The 14177-nt window shown below is 43.4% G+C and overlaps 1 protein-coding gene across 3 annotated transcripts in view; it reads right to left on the bottom strand.

Moving 5' to 3' along the window:
• lims1 (LIM zinc finger domain containing 1) overlaps positions 1-14177 on the bottom strand; it is a 118778-nt gene that overhangs the window by 64810 nt on the left and 39791 nt on the right. Inside the window, exon 1 of one of the 3 annotated variants that reach the window (XM_033022638.1) lies at positions 12339-12444. The exons of the other annotated variants lie outside the window; for them this stretch is intronic. The gene's annotated coding sequence lies outside the window, so the exon portion shown is untranslated. Of the gene's footprint in view, positions 1-12338; positions 12445-14177 lie in introns of those variants that run through there. 3 annotated transcript variants of the gene reach the window in all.

Here is a 14177-nt window from a genome sequence, read left to right as displayed (position 1 = left end):
GGAGCTCCCGGAAAACGTATAAACTCCGTACAGACAGCATCCGTAGTCAGGATCGAACCCAGGTCTCTGGCGTTGTAAGGCAGCAACTCCTAGCTATATGCCACTGTGCCACCCCTAATAAAATTAGTCAAGATGAGGGCAGGGGAATGGCTGAGCAGATTGTCGGATATGTTGCTGTGAATAATGGAACAAAGGGCAATTGATAAGATTTCAACAAGTGCGATTTTGAGTGAGAGTTCAATCAGATGGTGGCTGTAGAACCGCGAACCCGTGGAGCACGGTATATCATCAATTTCGGGAGTTTCTCCAGATCTAAATTACTGTTGATCGGAGTTCTCAAATACAAAAACCTCTTTCCTCACCGAGAGGGAATCTCGTGATTTTTTTTTCCCCATTAAGAATGTGCGAGATATCAAGGTAATTGGGAAACTGGAAAAGAGGCGTGATCAGTGGAGTAGTAACAAGTGAAATGGGAGACTGGAGCAATTGGGTAGCCATTTGTGGAGTGGAAGGTGGAGCAGCTGGGAGTCACAAGAGTGAAGGTGAGGAGAACAGAAAGTTGCTGGCAAAGAGTAGGAATCATGGCGTTTATTTCTCCAAGAGCATGTGAACAAAAAGTCAGGATTCAGAGAAGCCAAAATAAGATACATGTTTCCTGGTTTGTAACATGCACGTTATGTTACACCATCACACAACGAGTGATTGCCAGATACACTGCGTTCTACATCTAATACTGCTCTCTACTTCTGTAAAGTAGTTAAATCAGACACCAGTGGGCTAGGGTCTCTATCTGAAATGTTCTCCAGGATCGCTGACTGACCCGCTGAGTTACTACAGCACTTTGTGCCCACCAATGGGTTATACTTGTAATCCAAAGGCTCTGATTCCAGGTGCATTTTATCGCTACTAAATGAAACTAATCCAAGATGTGTTTAATTTAACTGTGTTTCAACTATTTTTAAAACTACCCATGTTGTCATCTGTGCAAAATCACCCATTCCTTCTCTCCAGAGATGCTGCCTGTCCCGCTGTTACTCCAGCATTTTGTCTACCTGAAGACCTTTGGACTCGGCTGAAAATATTGTGAGCAGTCCTGTAGTGACAGAATGGACAACTTAAAATATGAATTCTCCAAAAGCCACATCTGCTTATGTCAGAGACATAATTAACTCAAATTCAAATAGCCTTCACCAGATTACAAATTGTGTTGTAATTTACAAGATGTATGATATTCACTTTAAAAATCCAATATTTTTAGTTGATAGAATCATATAGCCTGGAAACAGGCCACTCGGCCCAACTTACCCATGCCGACCAACATGCCCCATTCTACACTGGTCCCACCCGCCTGCTTTTGGAATAGACTGGTTGACAACCAAGAATAGGGTGGTGACGACTGGAGAGACAATGGACAGCTCGGAAAGACGGCAACCGGGGCGGCCCAAACTGCATTCTCTGAGAGGAGACGACCCAAATCAAGCTACAGAAAAACGCATGGAAAAATACCCGCAGGGGCGCCCGAGAAGGGGGGGGGAGATGGATGAGCACCCCCAATTTAACGGATCAAAGGCTAACGACTAATGTCAATGGACAACCGACTATAAGTATCAAATGCAGATGTGGAAAGGTCTGCAGGAACAGCCAAGGCCTGTAGCTCGCGTTGCCTGCTGGGAATCCTTTTCCAGAACATTCTTCACCAACGGTCATTCGGACAACGAAGTTCGGATTCCGACTTTTACAATACAGCTCGATCTAAACGCTGGATTTCTGCCGTTTTTTATTTTTCATTTGACACGTTTGTTTTGAAAATCTTTTTATTTTTGATTTCATTCAATATTTCAATTTACACTATTTACAAAAGGTAAACGCTTTTCTTTTTTTCCCCCCAAACGTAGACGATTTTTTCAATATTTATTTATATTTGAATAATTATTTTTGAAAAGATTATTGCATAACTGGTTAAAAACTTTGCACTTATTTGATCCGCAGATTTGGACAACTGAAATTGCTTTTCTTTAATTTACATTAAACAATTAATTTTTTCAAAATTGCTTATTTTTGAATTTTAAAATCCCCACTGCTCTCTCCCTTCTCTTTTCTTATTCAAACTTAGCTGCTATTTACTTTTCCGTTTATATCCCCGCTGCGATCAACCCTCAAAGTCACAGCCCAAAACCTGTGGCGGCCGCTCGGCTTGCGAGTAAGCGGACATGCAGCGACGCAGATAGGCGGCTCTCAGAGACATAGCTCTCCTCTCCTCTCCCCCTCTCTCTCTCTCTCTCTCTCTCTCCCCTCCCCCCACCCCTCTCTCTCTCTCCACCCTCTCCATGCCACAGTCTCAGAATAAAAAGTCCTACCTTTAGAACGGAGACAAGGAGAAATTTCTTTAGCCAGAGGGTGGTGTACCTATGGAATTCATTGCCACGGACAGCTGTGGAGGCCAAGTCCTTGGGCTTTTTTTAAAGCGGTGATTGATAGGTTCTTGAATAGTAAGGGGTTAAAGTTTACGGTTTAAAGGCAGGAAAGAAGGAAAAACAGATTAGCCATGATCGAATGGCAAAGCAGATTTAATGGACCAAATGGCCTAATGCTGCTCTTGTGTTATGGTCTTTGTCCGTAGCATTCCTGGGTAAATCAAAAGGTTGTTAATTCAAGTTTCTTTTCAGAAGCTTGAGCATTAAAAAAATGTAGGCCACCATGCTGATGTAGCATTTCACACATCACAACAATGGCTACACTTCAGAAAGTATTTACTAGCTACTAATGCTGTGGAATGTCTTTAGGCAATAAACAAACACAGCTTTTAACAGAATGATTGTGAGTATTATTAAGTTTTGAATATACTAATAATAATAATAATGGATGGGATTTATATAGCGCCTTTCTAGAATACTCAAGGCGCTTTACATCTTTACGCTTTACTAGGCAAGGCATTTTCTTTCTCGGGATAAGAGCAAGGATGTGGAAATATGCAAAGTACATTCCATGATGTACATCTATCTGTTAAAACTTGCCCAATATTGCACAAACTAACTGCCCTTATGCAGTCAGCAATGCTACATGCTCAGTGGAGGATATGTACATTTTGTACAAAATATGGCTGTGAATCAGGCTACGTTGAAGTTATATTGAAATAAAGATTGGGACTTTGAAAAGATAATTTCAAGTTAATTGACAGATTTTTTACTGATAATTAACATTTTCTCTCGTCCTGTGTTGAAAGCACTGACTCATTGATGATTAATAGTTTCCAATAACATCCGACTTCCAGCTGATGCCAATTTATAGCATTTAGGAGCAAGAATTGGGATGGTTTCTCTTAATTCAACAAAACTAAACTGCATTGAAAACCTTGATTGAAATTAGCACAGATTTGAATTAATGACGAAGGTAGACACAAATACTGGAGTAACCCAACAGGTCAGGCAGCATCTCTTGGAGAAAAGGAATAGGTGATGTTTCGGGTTGAGATCCTTCTTCAGACTGATAAGGAGATATTAAGGAGATAGGATATGGGAACATACAGTAGCTCCGACAGCAGATATAATGATATGGTCTTATCCTCCATGGTCAGTTAATAAAAACCTTGTAAAAGATCCCAGACTGTTTCCCACTCCAGAGTATGGTTAACTAATTCAATTAAAAAAAAGCATTGTCCCAGTCAGTCTTCTCTTCTGTTCTCCGTCCTAAAGCTTGTTCTAGATTCCTTTAATATTCAAAACCAATTGTTGCAATTCAGAGAATGTGTTGCCAACACATCTAAAAATAATCTTGAAGTCTTTACCTTACGTCAGGCTATTGTTCATAGACTACAGCTTGGCCTTCAACAAAATCATCCCTTCCAAACTGGCTACCAAGCACACGGAACTGGGTCTCCATGCAAATGGATCCTCTACTTCCTCATCAACAGATGAATTGGCAGCAACACTTCCTCCTTGATAACCATCAGCACAGGAGCATCTCAAGGTTTACGTGCTCAGCCCCCTGCTATATTTACCCTAGACTCACGACGGCGTAGACGGACACAGTGCAAATTCAGTCTTCAAATTCGCTGATGACACCACCGTTTTTGGACGAATTACAGATGAGTCAGAGTATAGGAGGGAGATCAATCGATTAACCAAATGGTGCCATTACAATAACCTTCCTCTCAAAATCACTAAATCCAAGGAACTGGAAGAGGAAGGTCGAGGATCCACAAACCTGTCTTCATCATTGAGAAGGTGCTGGAGAGTGTCAAAAATGTCAAATTCCTGGACGTGCACAGCTCTAAAGATCTGTCCCGGATAAAGCACATTGATGCAATCATACAGAATTGAGGAGACTCAGTATGTCAACGAGTATGCTCTTGAACATCTACACATAATCATATTGACTGGTTCAGCAATTCAAATGCCCAGGAAGGAAGACGACTGCATAAAGTGGAGGACACTGCCCAGTCCATCATGACTCAGACTTTCACCTTAAACATACGTCTTCCTGATGGGCCGCGGCTGTGGACTGGGAACGCGGCCGGGGGCCTGTATCGAGGCGCCGTGGTCTCGATGCCGCCGTGTAGACGCCCGGGTCGGGGCCTTGCAGGTTGAACGGAAGAACCTCGCGGGTCGGAGCCCGGGTCGGTAGAGTGGCCAATGGAGCCTGTGGCTGGGGCCCGGGTCGGTATCACAGAGGCACGAAGTGGGGCGGCGACAGCGGTGAAGCCTCGCGATGATGGGGCCTCGGCGGTGGTGAAATCTCACGGCGGCGGTGCCTCACGGGTCGACCCATGGTCAACGAGAGCATCGGGGACCGCTGTGAGGTTCGGACTTTCCTTAAATCATCTAATAAATAATTTCACCGAACACATACGTTCAGTCCACCTAGGCCTACATGATCTCCTGGTTGCTAAAACACTTTAATTCCCCCTCCCATTCCCATATGGACCTTCCTGTCCTGGGCCTCCTCCATTGTCAGAGTGAGGCCCAGAACAAATTGGAGGAACAGCACCTCATATTTTGCTTGGGCAGCTTACAACCCATCAGTATGAATATCGACTTCTCCAACTTAAAGTAATCCTTGCTTTCCCTCTCTCTCCGTCCCTCCCCTACCCTAGGTCTAGTTTCACTGTCCTCCTGATTAAATTTTACTGATTGTATGCCTCGATGTCACCTCCCCCTCAGCTAACAATTACATTCTCCTTGATCATCGTCACCTTTAATCTCTCATTTTCACACCTTAACCTTCCATATCTCTGTCTCCCTCTCCCGACTGTCGGCTCAAAACATCACCCATTCCCTCTCTCCAGAGATATTACTGCTCCCGCTGAGTTACTCCAGCATTTTGTGTCGATCTTGGTTACCATTTAAATTGGACCTAATCAACAGCCACTACATGACAAACTGGGACACAGCGCCCTCTGCTGTAACAGTCACCACATTCCCATATCAATAAACATTAGTTTATCTTCCGCATTTAATTCAAAATTGAACAATTTATTTGACACTGAAACTCAGTAATTTAACCAACTGAAAAGTTGTACTAATTCTTCTACTCTTTTTTTGGGACACATAGATTGAAGCAAATTGACAAAAGTTTCAACGAGATATCATTCTCTAGTTTAGTTTATTATTGACATGTGTACCGAGGTAGAGTTTAAATCTTTTTGTTGCATGCTATCCAGTCAACAAAAGACTATACATGATTATAGTCAAGAGGTCCACAGTGTGAGATACAGGATAAAGGGAATAATGTTTAGTGCAAGATAAAGTCCAATAAAAGATAGCCCAAAAGGTTATATATGGGAGGTCTGGGGCATATGGGAGGTCAGCAGCCCACTCCAGTTGGTAAGAGGACGGTTCACTTGCTAATAGCTGGGAAGAAACTATCTCCAAATCCGGAAGTATGAGTTTTCAAACTTTGTACTTCTTGCCTGATGGGAGGGGGGGAGACGAGGGAGTGACTGTGGTGAGACTCGTCCTTGACTGGTCTCTAATCCAAATAGTCTGGTCTAACATTGATTACAAAAAAAAATATTTGCGTATGGGCATAGGTCTCTTGCATTGCATCCCAAACTGCTTTACAACTAATGCAGTAGATTTATGGTGGTTCTACTGCAGTTGTACAGGGTCTTGGTGAGACCACACCTGGAGTATTGCGTACAGTTTTGGTCTCCAAATCTGAGGAAAGACATTTTTGCCATAGAGGGAGTACAGAGAAGGTTCACCAGACTGATTCCTGGGATGGCAGGACTTTCATATGAAGAAAGACTGGATAGACTCGGCTTGTACTCGCTAGAATTTAGAAGATTGAGGGGGGATCTTATAGAAACGTACAAATTTCTTAAGGGGTTGGACAGGCTAAATGCAGGAAGATTGTTCCCGATGTTGGGGAAGTCCAGGACAAGGGGTCACAGTTTAAGGATAAAGGGGAAATCCTTTAGGACCGAAATGAGAAAAACATTTTTCACACAGAGAGTGGTGAATCTCTGGAACTCTCTGCCCCAGAAGGTAGTTGATGTGCAGTGAAATGAAAAGTGGCAATGCTCACGGACTTTGTGCAAAAAGACAAACAAACAAACAACCAAACAAAATGTAACAGAATCACATATTCTTTTTCATATTAAATATTGTGGGCGGAAGGAAAAAAGTAGTAGAGTGGTACAGTAAGGTTAGTCCCTGGTGAGATAGGAGTTTACAGTCCTAATGGCCTCTGGGAAGAAACTCCTTCTCAACCTCTCCGTTCTCACAGCATGGCAACGGAGGCGTTTGCCTGACCGTAGCAGCTGGAACAGTCCGTTGCAGGGGTGGAAGGGGTCTCCCATGATTTTATTGGCTCTGGAGTTGCACCTCCTGATGTATAGTTCCTGCAGGGGGGCGAGTGAAGTTCCCATAGTGCGTTCGGCCGAACGCACTACTCTCTGCAGAGCCTTCTATTTCAACAAATAGCAGTGATAAATGCCATCAGGGATAAGAGGCAATGCCTCTACTGTTCTTCTTCAAGGAATGTAGATCTCGTCTACCCGAGATACGTTACGGTCTTGGTTTAACACTTCATCTGAGCAAATGAATCTCCAACAATACTGTACACACTAAATATTACGGGAAGGTAGACAAAAATGCTGGAGAAACTCAGCGGGCAAGGCAGCATCTATCGAGCGAAGGAATAGGTGACGTTTCGAGTTGAGATCCTTCTTCAGACTGATGTGAGGGGGGGGGGGGGGGGGGCGGGAAGAAGAAAGGAAGAGGGGGACCAGTAGGCTGTGGGAGAACTGGGAAGGGTGGGGAAGGAGGGAGAAAGCGAGGACTACCTGAAATTGGAGAAGTCAATGTTCATACCACTGGGGTGTAAACTACCCAAGCGAAATATGAGGTGCTCCTCCAATTTGCGGTGGGACTCACTCTGGCCATGGAGGAGGCCCAGGACGGAAAGGTCGGATTCGGAATGGGAGGGGGAGTTGAAGTGCTGAGCCACCGGGAGATCAGGTTGGTTAATGAAAATTGAGCAGAGGTGTTGGGCGAAGTGATCGCCAAGCCTGCACTTGATCTCACCGATGTAGAGCAGTTGACACCTCGAACAGCGGATGCAATAGATGAGGTTGGAGGAAGTGCAGGTGAACCTCTGCCTCACCTGCTTTAGCTTACTTTGAAGAAGTTCTCCTCCTCTCTCTGAAGACAGTTTAGCTTCTCCAATTTCAGGTAGTCCTTGCTTTCTCCCTCCTTCCCCTCCCCTTCCCAGCTCTCCCACAGCCTACTGTCTCCGCATCTTCCTTTCTTCTTCCCGCCCCCCCTCCCCCCACATCAGTCTGAAGAAGGGTCTCGACCCAAAACGTCACCTATTCCTTCGCTCCATAGATGCTGCCTCACCCGCTGAGTTTCTCCAGAATTTCTGTCTACCTTCGATTTTTCCAGCATCTGCAGTTCTTTCTTAAACACTAAATATTACCATCAGCTACATATATTTTTTGGTACAGTGACGTAGTAGTAGAGCTTCTGCCTTACAGCGCCAGCTACCTGGATTTGATCCTGACTATGGGTACTGTCTGTACAGAGTGTGCACATTCTCCCTGTGGCCACGTGGGTTTTCTCCGGGTGCTGCAGATTCCTCACACATTTCAAAGACGTGCAGGTTTTTGGGTTCATTGGCTTCTGCAAAATGCCCCTAGTGCGTAAAACTGGCGTACTGATGATCGATGGTTGGCGTGGACTTGGTGGACCGGAGGACCCGTTTCCACGAGGCATCTCTAAACATGTTGCTCAGTTCTTTGGAGCAAGGCTGAACCACCTGACCAGCGGACAGGAATTCTACAACTCCCTCACGAAAACCACTGTACCTTTCTAGGGATAAATACATGAACACATTGACAATGTGGATTCCGTCAGCAAGTTGAAGATCTTCAGAAATAACTGGTGGATTTAATTCCCCCAAATTGGTTTGCATAAATAGGAAGGCAAGAACGAGGTGCTTTAATATGGTTAACAGTGTGGAAAAGCACCAGTCTTGAAAATAAAAGAACATGACTTTGTAATGATGTCGTGATTGTTAAAGGAATGTCAATCAATGCCGGTAGCCAAGAGAAAGTACAATTTTGTGTTCAGTCTCATTCTATAACTTTAATCTCTTTAAATGTCATTGTTCCTGCCAGATGCCCCAATGTTGACATCATTATGATTTTGTAATCCCAGAAGGACAGTGAGCAAAGATAAAGAAAAACAATCCAACTACAGCACAACTTTGAAATTGCCCAATGATATCCTATACAAACCTGCAATCACTACTAACAAACAATACTTCAAGAAATTATTTCTGATTATGAAGCACTTTGGGTGCATTTTTTTTTTTAAGGCCAATATAAAATGAATATACATTTCCTTCTCTCCAGAATCTCCTCAAATGTCCAAAATTAATTAGACAAGTGCACTATTTCTGATGTCTATATATATACGGGTTAGATCAGGGGTGTCAAACTACCGGCCCGCGGGCTGCATCCGGCCAGCGAAGGGTCCAATCCGGCCCGCGGGATGATTTGGGGAAATTATTTGCCTGGTCCGCCTTCACTTGGTTCTCGGGCGAGAGGATCCCACAGCTGCCCGACCGACCCAGTCCCAGCGCTGTGTCGCCCCCGTGCCCGCGCACCACTATCCGCTTCAATGGGAGCCGACCAGCCACACTCGCTCCCACGACCAGCCCTGTGCTCACCCAGGTCCTAGCGCTCACCGCGTACCGCCAACCTCTCAAGATGCTCCACACGTCTCTTATGTCTCACTGAGGATTTTCAATTGTTCTCAAATTTAAATGAAACATTTAATGGACCTGCCACTAAAATTTTATTTTTTAGGAAAACGTCACCCATTGCTTTCCTTCAGACATGCTACCTGTCCCGCTGAGTTACTCCAGCATTTTGTGCCTATCTTTGGTTTAAACCCGCATCTGCAGTTCCTTCCTATACAAAATTATTAGGTGCCAGACTAAGTGGGACCCGTTGGGTCCCAGTCACACGGGAGGCCTGGCCCAACGCAACCCATTCCCCAATGCAATATTCCACCACTCACCCGGGAGGTGTGGAGGCGGGTGGGAGGGGTGTGTGGAGAGAGCTCGGAGAAAAGACGGGGGTCATGGGGGAGATCACAGGGGAGGGGGGCAGGAGCCGGGGAGGGGGGCAGGAGCCTGCGAGGGGGACCAGAGAGGAAGGGGCTGGAGGACTCACAGCGGGCGATGTGGATTCACAGCGGGCGCTGGTCGCTGGACATTCTCCTCCGCCGGGATCAGAGTCTCCGTTTTCCGTTTGGTGACATCTCCGACTCCGTCTGGTTGGAGACCTCCGCCGGCCATCCAGAGCCTGCCTCAGCTCCAGTATGGACGCGATGGCGCAGGAAGGAGCGGACCGTCCCACGGAGTGACAAGAGAAAAGATCAATCCACGCGGCGCCGACTGGCAGGAGAAAAGATCGCTCTGCGCACGCGCAATTTTTAAACCTCGCTAACTTTTACATTAGACCACCGATCGGAACGAAACTTGGTGCAATCGCAGCAGTGGAGAACGGTGAGTAAGCTGGCGAAAGACCATAGCCCTTTCGTGTACCGTTTTTGTGCGAATAGAATGACCGCGCAAACAGGAAGATAACAAGATCAGAGCTTTAGTGATGTATAGATTCCCTATCTTTACAGAGTTATAGAGGACCAATAAGTCGGAGTGTGAGTAGCATTGTGAATTATACTGACAGGCAACGAGAAGTTCAGGGTGGTCCCATGGACTAAACGCACATGATCACCCAACCTACGTTTGACTTCTACAATGAAATCAATCTTGAAGTTAAAAATCTGTAGGAAGGAACAACCGATGTATTATGATGGGGGGGGGGGGTGTGGTGGGGGGTCAGAGAGAAGATGGGGGTGGGCGATGAGGTCCGAGGAAGGGTCTCAACTAGAATCGTCAGCCATTCCTTCTTTCCAGAGATGACTGCCAGTCCTGAGTTACTCCAGCATTTCGTGTCTATCTTGAAGTTAAAAAGACCTATTTGTTAACAAACAGAATAGGGTGCGCGCAAAAAACAGCATTGTTTTTTCTCTCTCTCATCACAATTTTCTTGTAGCCTACGACTGTAAGTTAATACCAATCATAAAAGTAATGCTTGCTAGGCAATCTTCTTCATAAGAAACAAAATTGTAAAGTGAAACACTTTATAATTATAACAGAGACTGAGACACATGAGAGTAGGTTGAAAAAACAAAGGCAACAAAAGCTGCGGGAGCGTCCGTTCGCGCACACAACTGATCCGGCCCGCATGAAGTCGCATTTTCCGGCCCGTGACCTAAAATGAGTTTGACACCCCTGTTTTATTTTTAAGTGAAGATACTGGTAACCAAATATTTATCCCTCGTATAATGGAATTATTTCCTTCAGGGTGAGCTTGGTAAAAGACAACACATGTTCTAATTATTTTATGACAACACACCTTTGACAATTATGCCAAAAAGAATTAGCACTAGATTTAAATTGTTTACCATCTTGGGACCACTCCATTAATATAATCTTCCAAATTGTCGTACACAATTGCTGCTTTTCCGTTTCCTTTATATTGATGGCTAATTTGAAGCTATTCTGGCAGTAAGTAGAGATGCAATCTCTGTGGCTTTCTACAAAATGGCCTGAATCATCCGTGACAAAATGATGTGCAGAAATAGAAAAGGCCTTTAAAAATAGGTGACGATAAGAAATATACACTGGTATCTGATGTTAAGAAAAGGCTGTTGATATTTGGTATGTTTGTGAGCATAGGGTCCTGTATTTTATTGTGAAGACGCTGGATCCCATTTAAGCAAACTTATCGCAACATAGACAGTATTAATATAATAATTATAAATTACAGAAAATATTGGCAACACACAGCTTATTAGACCTCATGTTCAAAAAGGAACTGCAGATGCTGGAATATCGAAGGTACACAAAATTGCTGGGGAAACTCAGCGGGTGCAGCAGCATCTATGGAGCGAAGGAAATAGGCGACGTTTCGGGCCGAAACCCTTCTTCAGACCGGCCCTTATTAGACCTCATTTGGTTTGCAAATATACTGTGGGATTAAATCCTCCTATTTCCAGGTACAATGCACTCATTTCCCTACATACATCAAAAGTATTTCATCATTCATCACTAATAGAATTCCAGATGGTATACTGAAGATTCCAGTATCTCGACACACGCAACATTAATAAATTAACTAGTTAGTTAAAAATTATAACAAAAATTAATTTTACAAAGAATTCTGTTTGCAATTAAAACCATTTCCCCTTAAGCCCCATGCTTTCAAAATTTATAAATAAAATGTAACTTCCCATTTTATGAAACAAGCAGAAATGAAAACATACCCAGCTCAATAGAATGATTGGAAAAGATCATTTAAATACTCAAATACTGCACACATTCCTTAAGTCCAGCATCAGTTCTGTGAGTCACTCACGGAAAGTATTTCCTCCGAGGCCACTTGCTTTCCATGAACAAAATATTCAGGAAAATGGCCCACAATGACTAAAACCTTAAATGTCCCATCCACCCTGCAGGAATGGCCCTTGATCCCAGTAACTCTTGCTGATTAAAACTGGAATTACTATGAGACAGGCATTCCCATCTCACAAGGATATCCTCGTAAAATTTCTAAAGCGTTCCAACAAATTTATGGCTAGGGTGGGCCAGAGAAGCCATAAGTGACTAACTGGTACTTCCCAAATGCATTAAGATCAGAAATACTTATACAGCTGCAAATTTGACAATAACATGACAATAAACTAACTTGAACTTGAACTTGAAATTTAATACAACTCGTGTACTAACTAGACACAAACGTGTAGAAAATATTTTACACTTACTCTCCAAAAGACCAGTTTCAAGTTTCATCAATAGAGTTCTTCACACGATGACCACTTTACACAGTGTCTTAAAATACAACATACCACTAATCTGCAAAAAGTATTTCAAATTGAGATATTAAACCACTTCCTACTTTGCTGAACACTGCATCCGGCAACATTGCCACCAAATAAGGGAAACGTCAGCTGCTATCCACTTTTGAAGACAGAACAGGGGTGATTGGAGGCTACTTGGGAGGAACAAGAATATGTTGAAAAGTAATATAGCAGCTGCCAAAGAATACACACTAATGTGACAACACTCTGTTACATTTTCCTGGCATGATTCGTCTTCTAACTATAAATGTGCTTATCTGCAGCAACATCTTTTTCTTGTTCTGCATTTTCCCCAGTCCAAATATTTGGAAGAATTATTACAAAGCTTTTTAATAAAGGTTTTTACATCATATTGCTGATTGGCCAAGTTCTGTGCTATTACATCTTTTCTCACATTCCTTAAACGGAAATATGAAAACACTATTTTCTCTTTATGGTGGCAATCTGCTTCATGGACATCTGCATCACGACCATCATTTTCACCATGTCAGCTTTAGTTGCAACTGCATGTACAGATTAAATATCCACCAATACATTGCAACAGGGTGGTGCAAACTGCTTAATTTTTGGACCAGCAGCATTCTGCATATTGACAATTCAAATTAAATTAGATCCGTTTGAAGAAGGGTCTCGACCCGAAACGTCACCCAATCCTTCTCTCCGGAGATGCTGCCTGTTCTGCTTAGTTACTCCAGCATTTTGTCTACCTTCGATTTAAACCAGCATCTGCAGTTCTTTCCTGCACAATTCAAATTAAATCATCTACATTAAATCAGTTGCAAGAGATCATCAGAACAATGTGAGAAAATGCTTGTTTGGTTCAATTCTTTTAATGTAGCTTTTTAAATAATGGCAAAAAACATTAGTTTTGCATAATATTATTATGCTACAATTGGGAGAATGGCAATTTATATCCAACTAAAAGTGGTTCCTTGTATGTTAAATATGTACAAATTAACACCATCCATGTAAAGGGTTAACATTCAGAATATGCCATCTACAATCATGGTTGTCAGTGGTACACCATCTTTGGTAGTACAATGATCCACAGAGCCATTAATGTTCACTTTGAAGCAACTCCATTTATCTGACTCATAACTCAACCATTGCCTTGTGTCTTTTAGAAGCCTTAATAAAACTTTGGTTTGACAGCTTGGTGCAAAAGCTTCCCAAAAATGACCATATGTCTAGACCATGTGCAACTTGTGCCTGATGTTATCATTGATGTTTCAGAAAGAACTGCAGATGTTTCAGAAAGAACTGCAGATGCTGGAAAAGACCCACCCTAATTCTGAAGTAGGGTCTCAACCCGAAACGTCGCCTATTCCTTCGCTCCATAGATGCTGCCTCACCCGCTGAGTTTCTCCAGCATTTTTGTCTTCCTTCCAGAACATTGATGTTCATTTTTCCTTGGTGGTAGCCATCATAAAGATGAGGTGGGTAATGTTAAAATAATCTTATTGAATTTGGCATTGGTTGCTAAGTATTGTCACATAGTCAGTGTGAAAAAAGGCCCTTCGGCCCAAATTGCCCACACAGGTCAACATGTCCCAGTTACACCAGTCCCACCTGCCCACATTTGGTCCACATCCCTCCAAGCCTGTCCTATCCATGTGCCTGTCTAACTGCTTCTTAAATGATGGGATAGTCCCAGCCTCAACTACCACCTCCGGCAGCTTGTTCCATACACCCGCCACCGTTTGTGCGAAATACCGAGATACAGCAAAATGTTTGTTTGTGTGC

This window comes from Amblyraja radiata, chromosome 6, assembly GCF_010909765.2.
Source record: "Amblyraja radiata isolate CabotCenter1 chromosome 6, sAmbRad1.1.pri, whole genome shotgun sequence".
NCBI lineage: Eukaryota > Metazoa > Chordata > Chondrichthyes > Rajiformes > Rajidae > Amblyraja > Amblyraja radiata.
The sequence above is the reverse complement of the archived record's forward strand: the minus strand, read 5'-3'. Positions and strand labels throughout refer to the sequence as shown.